We start from the raw sequence: 16,896 nt of genomic DNA, 5'->3' as shown, positions 1-16,896 counted from the left end.
ATGCAACTGTACAGAGTGAAGAGGTCCTCCCTCAGCCTCCTATTCTTCAGATAGAACAGCCCCAGTTCCCTCAGTCACTCTTCATAGCTTGTTTTCTAGTCTAATCATCAGCTTCAGTGCTTTTCACTCTGCACATTCAAGCAACTCCATGCCCTACTTATAGTGCGGGACCTAAAACTGAACATGAAATTCAAGGTTCAGTCTCACAAGTGTCACATCTAAGTGGATGATCAGTCCTGCAGGCTGGCCTGCCATTGGTTTTCTTGGCCATAAGGGCATGTTAAAGTTCAATTCTTGGCCATAAGGGCAGTTGATGTTCAATTCTAGATGCTCTATTCATATTTCAGTCTAGCTGCTGTACTTAAGGAAAGCCATCCTTCAGTCTTTCACTACTGAACCCACAACTGGTTTCTGGTAGTTTTGCTTGGAGTCTCTCACTGGGTGGAGGGTTGGGTGGACGTAAGCTGATCACACAGGTAAACAACCAACCTCTCTTTGAAGGTATTTCCTTCACAGTGTTTTGGCTCTGCATCTGCTTGACGTGCAGTCTCCTTCAGAGTCCAGAATTCCAGTAGAGGTTATTAAGGAGAAGAAGTAATTAAGGAGATGATGTGGTGGGGAGAGGTGTGTTTTTTGAGCTAGAGGTTTGGGACTGCTCAGCAAGTGTTACTGCAATAAAAGCTTTTCTATCTGCCAGTCAAGTGTGTGGATGTTCAAAAAGTCTTTAGTAAAGGTGGGTTAATTTCTCTATGTGGAGTTTATCTTGGTAGCGCTTTTGATAGCGATGTATTTCATATATTCAGGCCTTATAGTTGTTGAATCTTCTACTGGAGTAGATTTGGAGGAATTACTAAAGAAAACAGTAACTGCAAACCCGTCAAAACCTGCAGGATGCCCCCAATCAACTTCAGGTGGGACTTTGTGGGTCATAATAAATACTATATTAAAAACTTCAGACAATCAACTGAGATGCCCAGAAATGCTTTCCTCCTTGTTTCCATATGCTGATGTTTGGCCCACCAATGAATCTTCTGCTGCTGAAGGTCAGCAATGAAGCAGTGCCTTGGTGGTCCAGGTGGGAGGCAGGCAGGAATGAAGCTGACCTTGCTCCAGAGCGGGCAGCTGCTCTTGTTTTGTTTCAAATGAAAAAACAGCTTTGGAAAGCTGCATTGCAAAACTTGTAATAGTTCTTAATGTTCTTCCTAACTTCTCCCTCCCCCTCAGAGCTTTCTCAAATGCTCTTCTTTGGTGTTTAATTACAAAAAAAACGACTCGGTTGCTGTTACAGCATAATAAATAAAATACAAGTCAAAACAGTGTTTGCAGTTTATTGCTGGAGACAGCCCTGTTCTCTTATAATATCACAGTTACAGCTTAAACTGCAGCTGAGAAGGTCTAAATGTATTTTCCTTGTTAAATATCTGTGGCCTGTAACGCTAAGTTTTAGTCTCTTTGTATACTGACACCTATAGCTGGAGCTGAGAGTATTATTGTGTTGTTGGGGGATGGAGCTTGGTAATCCCTGAGGTCCCTTCCATCCCAAGCTGTTCTATGATTGTACTGCATAGAAAAGCACAGAAGTTCCCAAGGAGCTTTTATTTTTTCTCTTGGAAGTAAAAGGCATCTGAATTCCTTTGGATGTGTGCGTTTGCTTAAGGCCTCAAGTAGATGGTGAAAAATCTGCCTGAGTCACAGTAGCCTCATTCAGTCATTGAAAACCTTGCTCCAGGAGTGTTTTTTTTCTGTTAAATAACTGTGTAACGTACTGCTGTTAGGTGACATGATGTATGTTTCATGTATTCTTTTGTAAGCTGCTTTTATGGCTTTGGCTGTGGAAATATTGTTAAGGATTTTTGGAGGAGTAAATGAAAGCGTTTCAGTCCTATCCTAAAGAATATTGGATCTTGACAGAAAAGATTGGTAGCTTAAAATCAGTGGATAGGAAAATGGCTATGTTAAAATTTGGATGGATGGCTCTTTAAACAGGAGTACACGCTCTTGATTTGACCTACAGCGTGTTCAGTTCCAATACTGGCTGTTGAGCAAAACTCCTTTACGATCCGACAGTGAAATCCTTTGGCAGAATGCCTTTCTTCCTGTTTGCTGTGGGGGTTTCATTCCAGATGTTCAAGTTCAGAAGGCTTTTTCTTAAGGAGTGGGTGTGAGGAACATCACAAAACCCTCACAGATCCGCCTGCCCCTCCCATACAAACTGTAGCATTCAGGCTTTATTTCTAATCCTTATTGCTCTGGGATTACTCTCTCTATATCAGTATCTGTGCACGTCCTGCTGTCTGTTGTTGCTTCGATTCCATTTTGCCTCATTTTTGCTCTGCCCACCAGTTGTAACGTTGTGATGTGAAAGGCTGAGTAGAAAATGGTCTGATTCAGCTTGAAGCATAATGGAGGTGTGCATGACCACCAGGTGTGAAAGATGAGGGGGAAGAATGAATGAATGTGCTGAGGTTTTTCTGGACTCGGGTGGTAACTTTTGTGATGGTGGAGCTTGGCTGTATTTAGCTTTAGAAGCACAAAAACACATACTTTAAAGCAGGAATACAGAGGCAGCTTCCTAGGCCAAAGGATTGCATGGCTTCAAACAAATATCTGGGGCGAAAAAAAGCTTTTGGAATGTAGCAAGCAGTACATTTGCCTCGGGTAGGATTGCAGGCTATGCAAATGCTGAGAAATGATGGTTTTGCCTCGACAAGCAAACATTGCAGCTTTCATGAAGCAGTAATCCTTTCTGTTGTAGCTTGCGTTTAGCTACAGCATTGACAGTAGACTGTTAGTGTATTAGGTATGATAACCAAATAAGTCTTGCTTGTAGCTGTAAGTCAAACAGTCCTACCTGGCGCTGCTCTGAGCAAGACCCTGTGCCCTGCTTAAAACAACATACAACAGTGCTCAGAGGTAGGAACAGCAGAGATCAGGTGTGTAAAGTGGGTTGTAGCAGTGCAGCTGCTTTGATAGTAGATCTTGTTCTAAGCAACTCCAGAAGGAACTGGAGCAGTGACTGCGTGACATTTTGGGGAGCCTCATATCAGCTGTTGTCCTGCAGTAGTTTTTCTGCCAAGCACTCGGGGAACATCTGCAGAGTCGTTTCTCTGTATTGCTGCAATGATTCACATACTCGTTGCTTTGAAGTCTAGGAAGTCTTCCGCAAGGAAATGTCATAGCCAGAACTGTTTGTGGACTGTGCATAGCTCTGTCTGGGTTTAGGGCTGGCTTTGTTAATTGAGCCCTTTGCAGTAGTGAAAGTTCACAAACCGGAGCTGCCTGTGTGTCTGTTCAGTGCTTCAGGATTTGCCTCAGCTTTGGGTTTCATTATCAGAAAGGAGAGAGTGCCTAGTAATGCTTGATGCAGGTACATAAAGTTACATGTTATTTGTGTAACTGGCCAAATAATGCATCAAAGTATATTTGAAGGAGGAGTAAAATTAAAAGGTAGATTCCTTGAGGTCCCTTCCAACCCAAGACATTCTATGGTGCTATGATTTCTTCTTTAAAATGAAAACTTTCTCATTTGAATGATAAGGATGTTTAATCCCGTATCGGTGACAGACCAGGGTTCACACTTACTCAACATGATGGTTTGTGCTGCTTCTGCACTTTTTTATGGTGTTTTGTTGCTGCATTAGTCTTAGATACCACACTCACCTTGCTCCTACAACAGGAAACTCAGCCAGAGGGAGGAAGCGAGCAGTTGTAACCTTTTCTCATGAAGCATCACTGCATTTAAACCTAATTTACTGCCACATAATGAGCTGGTGTGGTCTTGGAATGCTGTTTCATGAAGCCCAGCTGAAGACTTGGAGTGAGATGGTTCCTTGATACCAGGCTAACATAACCCTGTGCACACAGCTGCACACTGAGCAGAAAGGCCCAAAGAGAGCTCGGTGCTTGGTGTGGTCAGCACAGTCTGGCTCTCATTGATGCCTGTGCTTTGCTGCAGTCATTCTATCAATAATAGCTTGTTACACTGAGTGTATGCTCCACGCTCTGTGGGGGTGGGGAAACCTTACATTTAAAACAGGGATTGTGGTTATAATAAAGTGCTTTTCACAGAAACTGTGATCGATACGTGGGGCTGGGTGTCTGCTTGTGGGGTGTAACCAGGGCAAAGGCAGAGTGTCTGATGTGGCCTCTGTGTGAATTGCTGTGAAACTGCAGGGGTGGAAGAGAGTTCTAAGATTTTGTGTTGCCAGAGGTATAAAATTCTTTACTAATTCTTTGCTCTGAGAGTATTGAGGTGCTGGAACAGCTGCCCAGAGAGGCTGTGGATGCCCCGTCCATCCCTGGAGGTGTTCAAGGCCAGGTTGGATGGGGCCCTGGGCAGCCTGGGCTGGTATCAATGTGGAGGTTGGTGGTCCTGCCTGTGGTGGGGGGTTGGAGCTTCATGATCCTTGAGGTCCCTTCCAACCTAAGCCATTCTATGGTAAATCATTTAACGTTAGAGGTGGCTGTTGCATTAAACTCTTAAATTCATTCAGAATCTGACAGTGACAGCTTCGGAAGAATGCACTTCGGTAACTTTTTATAACCAGATTACATATGATGTGGGAATAAAGCGAAAAATAAGCTCACAGCGTGTTGTTTCCCCTTCCACATAATCTGCTGTGCATTTTACGGAAATATGTAGGTCAAGTGCCCTCTGATTTAACGAGTTGGTTTGAAAGGATGCATGAAAGCGTTCTGCAGTCACTGTCCCTCCCCACTCCTCTCTCTGCCCATTACCTGTGGTGCTGCTCTGCTGTCACAGCAAGGGGCACCAGGAGTCCTGAGGATGTGCTTGTTGTGAGATGCTTTTGCTGAGCTTTTTAGAGAAAAAAAACCACAGCCGAACGTTTTTTGTGTGGGAAAGAAAAATGTTAAAACTGCTTTTGGAGGTTCTTAAAGAGAATTTTCCTGCTCGTTTTGCATTTAATACATAAAACATGTTTGCGCTGTGTTTAGCGCTCACTACTGTTTCAGAACTTGCATTCTCTAGGAGTATGTAGAATCATAGAATGGCCTGGGTTGCAAAGGCCCACAAAGTTCATCCAGCTCCAACCCCCTGCTGTGTGCAGGGTCACCAACCAGCAGCCCAGGCTGCCCAGAGCCACATCCAGCCTGGCCTTGAATGCCTGCAGGGATGGGGCATCCACAGTCTCTCTATGAGTTGTTGCTGCTTCATGTTTCTGTGGAGAGTGAAAGGTCTTGGAGCTGTAAACATATTTCTGTAATTATGTCTCTAATTAAGAGTATTAGTTGTGCCGATTATGGCTTTGTTTACCATTTCATAGTGAAAATCACTACTGTACGTGCTTTGCTATGTGACCCGCACAGAGGCAAGCATTAAAAATTACACGTTACAGTTGACTTCAAGCTTTTCTGCTGTCTTTATATCTTTCTTGTTACTGTGTCCTTTTGCTACCAAAGGAGAAAAACGTAGGATACACGCAGCTCTTTCATAGCTATCATTTTCTCGAAGCTATCATTTTGCTTGGAAGGCTGTCTGAGCATTAAGTGTCAGTCAGCTGTGTGTCTAACAGCAGCATGCTGTGTTGTGATCTCCTCCTATCACCAATAAAACCAGTCCTTCCAAATCTGGACAGAACTTCATCTTATTCCTCCTGTTGCATGTGTGCTGGAAAAGCTTCATAGTAATAGCCCAGCTTTCTGCCTCCAGGAGGAATTGCTGTCTTCTTGGTCTTATGGAGCTTATTCAGTAGTAATGCAGTGTTTCATGCCTATATCAAGCCATCTTTCTTGCTGTTCTTACAACAGCAGAGGATCTGTGTGAGTTCTGGCAGGCTTTCTCATCTTCAAATTGCTTTGTTTGATAGCAACGTAGCAAAAGTATCAACTGTATTGGTGCATCAATTCGCCGCTGTCAGGAAGAGATGGGGAAAATGGCATGTCTGAAATGGCTTCAGACTGGTGTATTTCCACCATTGATTAATATGGTTTCAAGGGTACTTTGTGCTTTAAACCTGGAAAACGTATGCTTTATAAACAGCTTTTTGATGAGGTAGTGCCTTTAAACGGGCTTTACTGAAGTTTGATTTGATAACCTGCAGGATATCCCTGCAGGAGCTCAGGAACCATAGGGATGTGATGCTGAAGGACATGGGCATGGTAACTCATTAACAATTCCCAATGCCAGAAACATCTTCAAATTGCAGTTTGTTTTTAATCTGTGGGAGAGTAAAAGTTGGAATGATGCTGTATGTAGTGTAAAGAGATGGCTTATCTGCCGTAAATCTTTGGCTCTACCATCTGCCATTGCTTTAAATCACTGTTTTCCCCACTGGCTCACCTAACTTAAGAGAATGAATCTCTTGAGTAGAGAACGTTAAATCAGTTGCCATGCACAGTAACTAAGAGGCTAGAATGAGATTCTGTGATAAAACGCTCTTAATTACTTAATATACGATGACTAATGATTGATGTTCCTACATGAAACTTAAGGTAGATGGAGGTGAAATAATCACAGTTTAAATATAGGAGAATCAATACATAAGTTGTTATTTCCATCTGCTGGACAAGACAGTGAGGCAGTAAGTAACATCTACTGGGAGTGGATGTTACACTGAGGCTGATATCCCCCCTTATGTGCATAGAGGTGAAGTGGATAAGGGTTATTGCTCTGGTCTCTGAGCTAGTTGTTCAGAGAAGGCTGCCTGCTTGTGTACCATCTGTACATAAAAAGAGCTCCTTGCTGTTGCAGTCTGTGTGGTCTGTGTTTTCCCAACAATACAGTGTTATTAAGCCCCGTGTTTTTTCAGGGAATGGTGAATCTGCTGTAGCTTGTTGGGTATGAAAACTGATAACCTGCCTTCGCTTCTCATTTTATTAAATGCAAATTTGAACGCATCCTTCAGTAATACTGACTTTGAAGAGATTATGTATATATATATATATATATATATATATATTCCTTTGGATTTCTCTCTGTTATCTTTTGCTCTAAAAATATATCAAGCATTCAGTTATAATCTGGCATTTGATCTGGATTGCTGTTTTATCTGTTGTCTTGCTCTGTTTTTCGTAGCTTTAAATTCATACTTTGGGAAAGAATCAGCTGGTTTCAGTGCAGATTTCCCATGTTAGCTGTTTTTAAATTGCTTCTTTAGCTCAGATAAGAGGTGGCTGTGCACTTCAGCAATTCGATCGTCGCTGCTGCTGCTGGCTTAAAGCCGATTCATTATTTCTCTACTGTCTGTGTTAGATAATGTGATCAATTATTGCAGATAACGTTTGCTCCAAGGAGCCCCTGGAGCTGCTTCCGAGTCCACCCAGCTGACTTCATTCAGTGTCCTTGAGGATTCCTCTGGATAGCATCCAGATATTCCAAATGTGTGATGAAATTCAATCCAAGACCACGCGATTTCAATATTTAACTTAATATTTAATGAACACGAAAGACATAAATGTCATATTATTACACATATTTCCCATGTTCTGTAACCAGGGTCATTAGGTGCTTGGCAGTAGGGCAAAAACAGGCCGGTAAGTCTGCAAGTGGGAGCAGGAGAAAGGAGCGGTGCAGGTAACTTGGGCATTAATTGGAATGCTTTTAGGCAGCAGCTTTTGGAAGGCAGTGATGTGGCTCTTTGGCAGAGGGCACACAGAAAAGAATCTTCTGTTCTTATCTGCAGCAGACACACACTTAGTCATTGATTGTGTGATTCAGAACGCTTTAATTCTTGTGCCGGAATCATCAAAGCTCAAACTTCTGCAAACGTTGGTTTGGAGTTGAATATGTATTTGTGTAACGTGCCAAATAAGCTTGAAAGCCTTTGTAATGTGAGCGGGTGGCAGGCTGAGTTTCATACGGGATTGTGTGGATGAAGTCGGTTGCCCTCCAAAGTATTCAGTTCCTTAGTAGCGTGTGAGGTGGTGGGTACCAAAACTATTGAACTTAGAGCATTATCTTTTGCAAGTTCAGAGCTGTGGCTTAAATGTAGTGAGGTAGGGATGCAATCAAGTCTTGCTGGCACCCCGCACTGCATGTGTTGTGCCATGGAAGGGTTAGGAGGTGTGGCAGCTGGGTGGGGTTTTGTATTTTCCCCATTATCTGCTAATCGGTGAACTTGGAAAATGATGGATGAGGGCATGATTTAACTATGAAATGTGTCAAATGCTGCTATGAAAACTGTTGGACAATAGCTGCGGGTAGACATCATTGCAGCCTTCCTGTACCTTCCTGTACCGAAAGGGAGCCTATATACAAGAGGGGATGCCCCGTCCATCCCTGGAGGTGTTCAAGGCCAGGTTGGATGGGGCCCTGGGCAGCCTGGGCTGGTATCAATGTGGAGGTTGGTGGCCCTGCCTGCAGCAGGGGGTTGGAGCTTCGAGATCCTTGAGGTCCCTTCCAAGCCATTCTGTGATTCTATGAAATATTCAGATGTATGAATTTGTAAACGTGAGCTTTTGTCACTGATCATCTTCACTCTGGGCAGTCAGACAGCATTGTGTGTTAAGCACAGAAGCACTTGCTGTTCTATAGGCCAAATCTGTGCCTTTTTTTACACTCTAGGCCTCTGGCATGTATTGTAGTTCAATATCTTTTACTCAACGTTTGTTCCATTCAGTATAAAATCTTAAAAATCCATTATACCTAGCTGCCATTTCCCATAGAAATAATGAGGCAAACCATAACTTGGTTACTGCAACTTCAATTCTGTGCTGTACCTTTTAATGTATTTAACGTTTTATTACTTCCAGCCCTGGAGGGTTGAGATATTATCTGAGCGTAGGGTCAGGATGACTTGAGCTTTATCACTCATACACGTGGAGAAATGTATTTATACAGGACACAACTCTGCTTCTCCTATTTCTAAGGGCGGCTGTGTGTGTGTTTGGGGAGGGAGGGACGTGGGCCTTATCAGTGGTAAAACCATGCTGCGTGAACCGCATGAGACATTTGATGAGACATTCTCTTATCTAATGGAACGTAGGAATATAAAGCAAGTTGCCTGTAAAGCTTGCTTTAAATATTAATAAATTGCTGAAGAGATAAGTGGTAACTCCAGCTTGTGTGTGCATCCAACACGGCCCTACTGAAACCACATGCCACCATTACTTCTTTCAATGCAAATCTTTCCACCTTCAGTGTTTAAACTGGGATGGTGTATTTAAATTTTAAGAGGGCATAAATTTTCCTTCCCCCTCACTTGAAATCAATATTTTACTGGGAAAACGATAGAAAATGTGGATTTGAGAACACAATGAAAATAATAGGAACTGAGACCAATAGAGGCTACTAATCCTCTAATTACTTTCTGTGAATACTGGGAGTTGTGCTGCAGAACGTCCTTCAGTACAATCTCCAGTCATCTCAATTTATTCCTTTCCAAAGCTATAGAGGGAGGGATTTTGCTGCCAGCTCGGCATAGTAATGTGCTGTGGTGGTCTTTTATCTGCCAGCAGTGAAACAGATGTGGCTACTCTGCTAAACATCTTGATTTTTCCTGGGTACTGATTGCCCTCTGATTACCCTTTGACATCCCATGTTATGAAATGGAGCTGAAAGTTCAGCTCAGTGCAGTGATGTGCTTTGGTGGGCTGGGTGTATGTCCTTTGAGTGGTTGGCTGCCTGTGTTGGACTGACCTGGACAAGTCCTTTGGTTCTGCTCTGATATCAAAGCTGTTCTATGGCAAACTATCCCCATGTTTTGGCTCAGGTTCCCTCAGACGGCTGTTTTGTACCTGCTTTATTCTCTAGCTCACTGTTAGTACTTGAATTATTCCCCGCTTTGCATTTCATGCTGAAGCTGATAAATAGGCCAAGGTTTGCAAGCTTTCTAACTGGCTTTCAGCTGAACCTCCCTGTACAAGCATTGAATCTATTTAGTGGATCCATTAGCCTGTAGAACTCTTGGAGTGGCAGCCAGTGACTAAACAGTGATCAATGAATCCCAAATTTGGTTCTTCACACCTCACATGGATGGCTGAGGATGTGCACCTGAGGCTGCAGTGAGCACCCATCGCTTTCTGACCATCCTTCTCAGTGCTGCTCCATACTGCCAAGTGTTGTGCCATCTCCTGTGTGCACTGAGGGACTCTCTTTATTTCCTGGGATTACTTCTATTAATACAAAATCTGAGGCCTGGGGTCAGACTTGTCCATTCTGTACCTATCCAGAGACACCACTGAGGGCACTTATAGCCAGCTACAGTTTGATATGAGCTTGGCAGCTGCACAAACAGTGAGGAAATCTTGCTTCCCACTTGTTAGGGGGTTGGTTTTGCATCTCCCATACAGCAGCATCAGGACTGTGTTTTCCCTGCTCTTCTGCTGTGTTAACTTAATGGCTTTAATCACATCAGTAGCTCAGGCGAGCAGTGTAAGCATGTGGGTTTTTGAAATATACGGGGTTGCATAGGAAGAATGCAAGTCCTGAACTTTACACAGGAAGATGCTCAGTAATATGTATAACTGATAACTGTAAAGGTTAGGATTGCTTTTTCTTACTGTTAAGATCATAGGGATTAAAAATAAAGTGGACATTTCCTGCATACAAGATGCAACAGCATTAACTGCTGTGCTATTGCTTCTACTTAGGATCTGAACGTGCACCAAGAGCCTGCTGGTCAGAGCCACCTCCTTCATCCCAGCTGAATGCAGATCCTATGGGCATGCCCCTTCTGTGCTTCCTCTCACAATACTCAAGCTGTAGCCTGAAGTTTAGAAAGCAACTTCTGTCCTTTTGTTGAGCTCTATAAAACCGAACTGCTTTCTATAAGTGCTAAATGGCTTTTTGGCCAGAGTTAACTTTTTCCTCTCTCTTGAGAGATTTCTGTGCAGCTGCTTAACAGGTCTGTTAAGGTAACTGTCTGGAGAGCCTTTGGCTGTCTTAATGTAAAATTGATTCATGTCAGATTGAATTTATGGTTTCTGGAAGCTACAGAATGATACGCGGCCTCTCATCTTGTTATTATGTGCTCTCCTTTGGCAGGCAGGCTTAGATCGGTGCTCATGGGTGCTTTGATTCACAGAAGCATTCACTGCTGATGTGCTAAGTGTACAAATCTTTCAGTCCATGTATTGATAGAAGCTCTTGAGGGGACTTTATCACTGTTTTTTTTTGTGGTTTTTAGTTAAAGATTCTAATTTCTGACTGTTTTGTGTGCTTGGCGTATCCAAATAGATAAGTGTAGCCAAGCATCTGCTGCTTTTGTTCCCGATGTATATAAATGAATTGTAAATGGCTGGCACCAGAATGTTCAGCTACAAACACTGTTGCGTCCTTCTCTAATTGCAGACACTTTTGTGGCTGTAGCAAGAGTTTTGGGGGATGTGCTCCAGCTGCTGTAGCAAAATCATATGTAGGCCTTCATGTTTAAATTCATAGGCTTGTAGTCTTGCAGAAGTCCTCTCTGTGGAGAAGCAGCAATAGACAACGTGGGAGCAATGTGCAGGCAGGAATTGGCTCAAAGGAGCGTTCTGAGTTTGGGGTGAGTGATGATGCTGAGTGGGTGATGTATCTGGCACTGCTGTACCTTATTGTGTGTGCATCTGAGCCGCCTGCAGCTCTCCTCTGCTGGGGGGGGAGGGGAAATGGAGGCAGCTGACTAAGGGAGGAGTGTTTGCAGATTTGATTTCAGAGAGATGTGTGAAAGATCATTGCAATATAGTATTACTTAATGTACGCTTAAAGGAAAATTGAAGCGGAAAATAAAGGTCTGTAAGGGGTAGAAAAACCTGCAAGGCCAGATGGGAGGAAAATGCTTCCCAGGTTAGGGCAGCTAAAGTGTTGATTTGCAACAATCAGAAGATATTTGTGATGTTCAAAGAGGTCCTGAGGCACTACATGGTATTGCTGCATCTGTTAGTGTAAAGCTGCACCTCCTTCAAGCTGCTCCTAATACACTGGAATACAAAGCAGAAGACCTTGTCCTGCTTTACCTGGTGTGCTCAGGAGTCCTGGGTATCGAGGTAGGACTTGGTTGTGCAGTAATGATGATTTGGGCCATCTGGAGTCAGTCCGTGTGATTCAGGATGCGTTACTAAGGCACTGATTAATATCGCCTTCATAGGAATAGCCTACCCTGCAGTATTGCCTGGAATAACAGCATGCACAGAGGTGTTGGGCTCTGTGTGATCAGCTGTCTATCAACACCCACCTTGCTTTACAATAAACTCACCTGGAGATGCTCTTAGATCACTGCCTCTTTGCTTGTTGCGCTACCCAAAGTAGAGAACTACTCCAATGGGATGTTTTGGTGCCCCTTCTGGAGAAAGACAACACCACAGACTGCTCTAAAACTTAATGCAAGCCTCAGTTCAGCACATGGAGAAGATAACGTGTGGTTTGCCTGTTGAGCTGATAAATGGCAATTCAGCAGCACAACCCCATGTGTGCACGTGGAGCAGATGGCTGCCGTGTATACAAATGCGTTGTCCCTTCCTCCCCCTCAGATGTACAAGCTCAGCATGAAAGGGTTCATACAAAACAAACGTGAGCGTTTGGAAGCCACAAAAGCTTTTTAAGTGTAAATAACCAACTCGAATTTGTTTGTTCATAGGAGCTGAGCCCAGTGTTTCAGAGGGACTGACTTGCACTTAAGTGAATTGAGCAGAAGTGGCCTCAAGTTGTACAGAGATTGATTTGCTCCAAGTGGGACTGCAAACAGTGCCACGCAAACAGAGGTTTAAGCTGGTTCTTTAACTGGCAAAAATCCCATGTTGTTTGTGGCTGTTAATGCTGAGATCAGTGAATAAACACAACTGTCTGGTATGGAATTTGATGTTTTTACGCATAAAATTGGTGCTTTTCAGAAAGCAGCTTTTTCTTCACCTGCCTTTGTTGACTGTCTTTAACCACTTCATGACACTCAGAGACTGATGTTGATTAGAGAGAGGAGGTGTTGGTATTCAGAAGTGGCCATAGATGTTGCAGTTGTAATTCAAGCACTTAATGCCAAGAAAAGGGGAGCTCTGAAAGCTGGGCTTGTGTGGAGCTGTGCAGGGAGCAGATGCAGGCACGGGGAGATTTCCATGATAATGTCTCTTATATTCTCTGAAAGAGGCTTGGGGACAATTATATATAATAGCTGTATCAGTAGCTAGAGGTCAGTGTAAATTTTCCAGAGTTATTTGAAATCCGGAGCTACAGAAGCAGTAATTCTGGGCAATTACTGGTTGCTTTACATTGGGGCTGAATAGCACTGCAGACAGTCTTTAGTTAACATTACATGAATTGAAAACTGGGCTTAATTTGCTGGGGAACTTCTGAAGTGGGCAGAATCTCAGTGTCATGATTAGGGGCCCTCGGTGTGGTTTCTACATGATAACCCAATGGCTGCTGGCTCTGACAGTGAATCCAGTGAAAGTGTGTTGGGTTCTTCCCTTTAAAACAGATACTTCCTTGCTGGCTAAAGCATCTTTTCTTTCCTCCTAAGAACTTCTGTCCCTGTTTGTGTTCTTTCCTGAAAGAAATTGAAGGCTGGCAGCCAAGGAAGAAAGCGTTTAACTCATGAAGGCACCGCTGTCATTAATTTCACACGCGTCAGTGTGGTGTCGGTCAGCTTGACTACCAACAAAGGAAACTAAAGTGTTCCCATATATCATTTTATTGTCCTAATCCAATCTAATTAACTCAACTAGGATTCCTGTTCTAATGGAGCAGCCCTTCCTGCGAGACAGCTGCCTCTTTTCTTAATGGATTTGAGCTTCCCTTCTGCTGTGGTGCAGGAGTGTTGGTAACCGTAATGTGGTGCCTTTTGTCTGATCTTGAGCTGGTTAGCACAAGTGAAGCTTCAGTTTCCAAATGCAGAGCTCATGTATTCTTCCCCTTCCTGAAAATACAATCTGCAGAGCAAAGAAAGCAGCAAAAGGTCCATTTCAGGCAGTGGATTAGACCCTGCTGCTTGTACAGAGCAACCTGAAGGCTATGAGAATGTCAGGATCTGCTGCTCCAGTTGATTCATGGACATGCTCCTTACACAGAAGGTTTGACCCCATCGCATGGCAGCATTAACTTAATGCTGAGTGTTTCTGACCTGTTCTTGAACTGCTGGGCTGGAGGTGCCTGTAGAAGATAAGCACCTTCGTCATGTCAGTGCTAGGAAGGGCTGTGGCACATCAGTGGGTGCTCCTAGCTAAGGAACATCTGCCTGATGGCGGATGAGAAACCCATATAATTTTTCACCCTCTAGGGGAATATTGCTGGGAGATCCACATTTAACCTGTGGGAAAAATACACCTGTACTTTGCAAGCCTTTCTTTGGGGTTGATCCTTAGTCCGGGGTATTTACTATACCTGCAGTGTCCTGTTGGTCCATGAAGGCATCTCTGGAGTGGTGTTGACATCAGTCTGTCGTTGCACAACAGGAACTGGTTAAAGCTTGTTTTCAGAGGTACTGCCCTCTGCTAATTGCTGGGATGGAACCTGTGTGCCCCATCTGTGGTTATGGGAGGAGTGACACTTGCAGCGTTGTCTCGCTCCTGAGTAATGCTGTATGCCTGCAGATGAGGTGGTGTTGTGCGTGGCTACTGTTAATTGGACATAAGTATTTGTTTGCTGAAGGTGTTTTCCTTTTTTTTCCTCTATTTTGCTTGCAAAAGCAGAGTTCTAAGCAATCCTGCTTTTTAAACGAAACCTTTGTTCTTATTCCCCTTACCCGCTAGGTGTTTTTCTGCATGGGCTGTGGGCATTTGGCTTTCTCAGCTCTCAAAATGATGATAAAACTGAAAGCAGCTGCATGTCTGGGGATCTGGAGGGATAGCAATGCATTCAGGTGGGCTGGGATGTTATGGGTGGTGCTGCACTGCTGCTGGGGAAGCACCTCCCTTCAGTCTCTGTTAATATATGGCAGTTTTTATGACCATAAATCACTGCAATGCAAATTTTGAGGCTGTGGGAGCACTGCACAAGTGAACTAACTGCAGGCTTTGCTTGTAGCAGTGGAGAGGAGGTTTTCTCTTAAGCAGCTTCAGCATGCAGGAGCATGGAGCAAATGTGTGCTGTCCTGCAGCTGAAAGCCTCATGGAGGTAAGTGGCTTATTGCAGACATGAGCTCCAGCTTGGAAAGTTGCTGAGTTCATGCCAAGTGGAATATGGCACCCCACTCTTCCCATTCCTTTCATTTGGCCTCTGCACTTAAAATCCCTCAGTCCCAGTGTGCGCATGGAGTGGGATTGTCATGGAAGATGTCCTGCTCCAAATACTTCTTACTTTCTTCCTCCATAGAGGTTTTGTCCCTGTTCTAACCTCCTGAAGGCTTTACTTGTATTCAACATCTTGAGACAGCTGGCCATATGGATCCAGTTGTGTAGGGAGCAGGATGAATCCAGCCTGCATCTCCCCAGCAGCATTCTGGCTGGACAAGAGGTGGTATATATAATGGCCAGCATGGAGCTGCATGTTTTGAGCTGCTTAGCAACTTCAGGCTACGTATGTTAGTGAGGTGGGGTTTCATTCCAGCACAGTTTACTGGAACTGTACAATTAGTGGCAGCCTAGGAGAAGTATAAGGGGGTTAGAGCAATCTATCTCCAGGCTTTTGGGGCTGGTAATACAGTGTTTCTACAGCTTCTTAAGCTGTCATTTTTAGCTAGAAATGGTCCATTGCTTTGAGACAAGCAATTAAAATTGCCTGATAATGCTAGTATGAGTTGATCATTACAGTACTATACTTAAAATGCAAAGTGTAAGGGTCTCTTGTTGCTCTTAATGTTATATTTTTACTCTCCAGGCATCTGAGATCTGCTTTTGGGGCATGAGATCGCACTGTTTGCATATTGGACAGCAAAGAGGAGAAGCTCTTGCTGCATGCTTTGCTCCTGGCTGGTCACAAAGTGCTGGTGACTTCATTTGCATTGCATCTACAGATGCTGTTAGTCCTTGCATCACACTGTGCGTCAGCATAATGGTTATTACCAAACAGCCTGTCCGTTTAACACGAGACATTTCGAATCTGTTAGCGCACCACCAACCACCAAGTGCGTTGACCTCACTTTTCAGTGCTCATTATCCCTGTTGGAAGAGAAACAGAGGAACTGGGCTCTATGGCTTGAAGTCATAGAACCTCTCAAGTGTGAAAAGCTTGCTTGCAGATTGGGAGGGACCGGTGAGGTCATCTTGCCCAATCCTTTGCCTCCAGGTATTATCACCTAAGCCTGAAGCTTTAGCAGGTGTTGAAGCTGCTGAGAGCTTTCAGCATGTTGTAAAACAGTCTCTAATGTGTTGCTGCAGAGACTTGGATGCAAAAAAATAAGTCCCGCTGCCAGTGTTTTTTAATGTATGCATCAATAGTTTGGCTCACCCTTAGCAGGCTTTTAGTGTGCATGTCACTGTGTTTAGGTACCTCTAACATTCAGCAATGTGCCTAATGATCGGTTTAGCACTTGCAGCATTAGGAACTTCAGGGCTTCTGTGAGCGATGACAGATAGAAGAGCAGAATACATGTATCTGCTTGGCTTACCCAGCCCAGCTGTGATTTGGTAGGTAAAGAGCCCCATAAGTGAGTGAAGCTCTTAAGAGAACATCTAGAAAGTGAACCCCTTCAGCAGGAATCTGCTTTAATTTACTTATTAATCCAGTGCTTCAGTATCTGCGAGTGTTTCTGAGTAGTAAGTTATTACCTTTTTCCTAATTACATGCCGTTATATGGGCTTGATACTTATGTGTACTCCCAACAGACACAGTTTCTCAGTGTTCTCTCCTCTGTCCTGAAGCTTTTGTTGATGCATTGACATTGTACATTGAGTGCAGTTATGCTTTGACATTGCACAATAGTATTAATCTGAAGCCTGAGAACCAGCCATTAGTGACACAGAAATGCCGTATGAGTCTCAGAGGGTCCCAAAAAGACTGTTGCATCTTACAGCTCTCCATTGGGACAGCTGTGCTCTTATTTAGCTGGGAAATGGGTTTCTTAGTGTTGCTTGTGGGTGTCTTTTTCA

General features: G+C 43.7%; 1 protein-coding gene across 2 annotated transcripts in view; it reads left to right on the top strand.

The window, feature by feature from the left end:
- PELI2 (pellino E3 ubiquitin protein ligase family member 2) overlaps positions 1-16,896 on the top strand; it is a 53,054-nt gene that overhangs the window by 22,309 nt on the left and 13,849 nt on the right. The gene's annotated exons all lie outside the window — the stretch shown is intronic.

The sequence above is a fragment of the Coturnix japonica genome, chromosome 5 (genome assembly GCF_054131305.1).
Source record: "Coturnix japonica strain WE chromosome 5, WE-NBRP24, whole genome shotgun sequence".
In the NCBI taxonomy this organism is placed as follows: domain Eukaryota; kingdom Metazoa; phylum Chordata; class Aves; order Galliformes; family Phasianidae; genus Coturnix; species Coturnix japonica.
Note: the sequence above shows the minus strand (reverse complement) of the source record. Positions and strands in the feature narration are given on the sequence as shown.